Here is a 3,025-nt window from a genome sequence, read left to right on the forward strand (position 1 = left end):
GTTGTTTTGTGTTGTGGGGTTGTTTTGTGATGTGTTGTGTTGTGGTGATGTCTTGTGTTGTGTCATGTCGTGGGGTCGTGTTGTTGAGTCATTGTGTCATGTTTTGTGTCGTGGTGTGTGGTGTCATGTGGTATCGTGTCGTGTGGTGTCGGGGTGGTAGGGTGGTGTGGTGATTGTGGTGTGGTTGTGTGGTGGTTGTCGTGTGGTGGTTGTCGTGCTGTGGTGGTGTGGTGTGGTATGTGTGGTGATGTGTTGTGGTGCATTGTGGTGCATTGTGGTGGTGGGGTGGTGTGTTATTGTGGTGGTGTGTGTTGTGGTGTTGTGTGGTGTATGGTGTGTTGTGGTGTTGGTGTTGTGATGGTGGTGTGGTGTGGTGGTGTGGTGTGTGTTGTGGTGGTGTGGTGGTGTGGTGTGGTGTGGTGGTGGTGTTTTGGTGTGGTGCTGTATTGTGGTGGTGTGGTGTTGTATTGTGTTTTATTGTGGTGTCGTGGTGTGGTGTATTGCGGTGTGGTGTGTGTGGTGGTGGTGGTTGTGTGTGGCATGGTGGTGGTGCGGTGTAGTGTGGTGGTGTGTTTTTGTGTTGTGTTGTGGTACCTTGTGTGGTTGTGTTGTGTGTGGTTGTGTGCTGGTGTGGTGGTGGTGTGGTGTGGTCTTTGTGGTGGTGGTGTGGTGTGGTGTAGACGTGTGATGGTGTGTATTGTGGTTGTGTTGTGGTGTAGTGTGGTGTAGTATGCCATGGTGATGTGTTGTGTTGTGTTGTACCATGGTGGTTTGGTGTGGTGTGCTGTTGTAGTGTGGTGGTGTGGTGTTTTGGTGTGTTGTATTGTGGTGCTGTGGTGTTCTTGTGATGTTGTGTTGTCTTGTGTTGTGGGGTTGTTTTCTGATGTGTTGTGGTGATGTCTTGTGTTGTGTCGTTGCATCATTGTGTTGTGTTGTGTCATGTCGTGGGGTCGTGTTGTTGAGTCATTGTGTCATGTTTTGTGTCGTGGTGTGTGGTGTCGTGTCGTGTGGTGTCAGGGTGGTAGGGTGGTGTGGTGGTTGTGGTGTGGTGGTTGTCATGGTGTGGTGGTGTGGTGGTAGTGTGGTGTGGTGTGTCGTGGTGTGGTGTCATGGTGTGTTGTGCTGGTGTAGTGTTTTATTGTGGTGGTGTGGTGGTATGTTGTATTGTGATGGTTTTGGTATGGTGTATTGTGGTGGTGTGGTGTATTGTGGTGTGGTGGTGTGGTGTGGTGTTGTATTGTGGTGTGGTGTTGTATTGTGGTGGTGTGGTGTGGTATGTGTGGTGGTGTGGTGTTGTGGTGTGTGGTGTGTTGTGGTGCGTTGTGGTGCATTGTGGGGTGTGTTATTGTGGTGGTGTGTGTTGTGGTGGTGTGTGGTGTTGTATGGTGTGTTGTGGTGGTGGTGTTGTGGTGGTGGTGTTGTGATGGTGGTGTGGTGGTGTGCTGTGGTGTGGTGGTGGTGTTTTGGTGTGGTGCTGTATTGTGGTGTTGTGGTGTATTGTGTTTTATTGTGGTGGTGTGGTGTGGTGTATTGCGGTGTGGTGGATGTGGTGTGTTGTGGTGTTGTGGTGTTTTGTTGTGTGTTGTGTGTTGTGGTGGTGGTGTGGTGTTTTGTTGTGTTTTGTGTGTTGTGGTGGTGGTGTGGTGTTTTGTTGTGTGGTGTGTTGTGGTGGTGGTGTGGTGTTTTGTTGTGTGGTGTGTTGTGTGTTGTGGTGTTGTGTGGTGTGTTGTGGTGGTGGTGATGTGGTGGGTGGTGTTTTGGTGGTGTTGTGTTGTGGTGTTGTGTTGTGTTGTGGTGTGGTGTGGTGGTGTGGTGTATTGTGGTGGTGGTGTGGTGTTTTGTGTGTTGTTGTGTGTTGTGTGTTGTGGTGTGTTGTGTGTTGTGTTGTGGTGTGGTGTGGTGTTGTGTGGTGTGTTGTGGTGTTGGTGATGTGTTGTGGTTGTGTTGTGGTGTGTTGTTGTGGTGTGTTGTTGTGGTGTGGTGTGGTGTGGTGTGGTGTATTGTGGTGGTGGTGTGGTGGTGGTGTTGTGTGGTGTGTTGTGGTGTTGGTGATGTGGTGTTGTGGGTGTGTTGTTGTGGTGTGTTGTGGTGTGTTGTGTGTTGTGTTGTGTTGTGGGGTGGTGTTGTGTGGTGTGTTGTGGTGTTGGTGATGTGGTGTTGTGGTTGTGTTGTTGTGGTGTGTTGTGGTGTGTTGTTGTGGTGTGTTGTGTTGTTGTGGTGGTGTGGTGGTGTGGTGTGGTGGTGTGGTGTATTGTGGTGGTGGTGTGGTGTTTTGTTGTGTGTTGTGTTGTTGTGTGTTGTGTGTTGTGGTGTGGTGTGTGTTGTGGTGTGGTGTGGTGGTGGTGTTGTGTGGTGTGTTGTGGTGTTGGTGATGTGGTGTTGTGGTTGTGGTGGTGTGTTGTGTTGTGTTGTGTTGTGGTGGTGTGGTGTATTGTGGTGGTGGTGTGATGTTTTGTTGTGTGTTGTGTGTTGTGGTGTTGTGTGGTGTGTTATGGTGTTGGTGGTGTGGTGTTGTGGTGTTGTGGTGGTGTGGTGTATTGTGGTGGTGGTGTGGTGTGGTGTGTTGTGTTGTTGTGTTGTTGTGGTGTATTGTGGTGGTGGTGTGGTGTTTTGTTGTGTGTTGTGTTGTGGTGTGGTGTGTGTTGTGGTGTGGTGGTGGTGTGTGGTGTGTTGTGTTGGTGATGTGGTGTTGTGGTTGTGTTGTGGTGTGTTGTGTTGTGGTGGTGGTGTGTTGTGGTGTGTTGTGTGTTGTGTTGTGTTGTGGTTGTGTTGTTGTGGTGGTGTGGTGTATTGTGTTGTGGTGGTGGTGTGGTGTGTTGTGGTGTGTTGTGTTGTTGTGGTGGTGTGGTGTATTGTGGTGGTGGTAGTTGTTAGGTACCATCGAGTCAGTTCTGATTTAGTGCAACCTATACACAACAGAATGAAACCTAGCCTGGTCCTACACCATCCTCACAATTTTTGTCAAGCTTGAGTCCATTGCTGCCGTCTCTGTGCCAATCCATCTCATTGGTGGTCTTCCCCTTTT

This window comes from Chrysochloris asiatica, unplaced genomic scaffold (assembly GCF_000296735.1).
Source record: "Chrysochloris asiatica unplaced genomic scaffold, ChrAsi1.0 scaffold00022, whole genome shotgun sequence".
NCBI classification, from domain to species: domain Eukaryota; kingdom Metazoa; phylum Chordata; class Mammalia; order Afrosoricida; family Chrysochloridae; genus Chrysochloris; species Chrysochloris asiatica.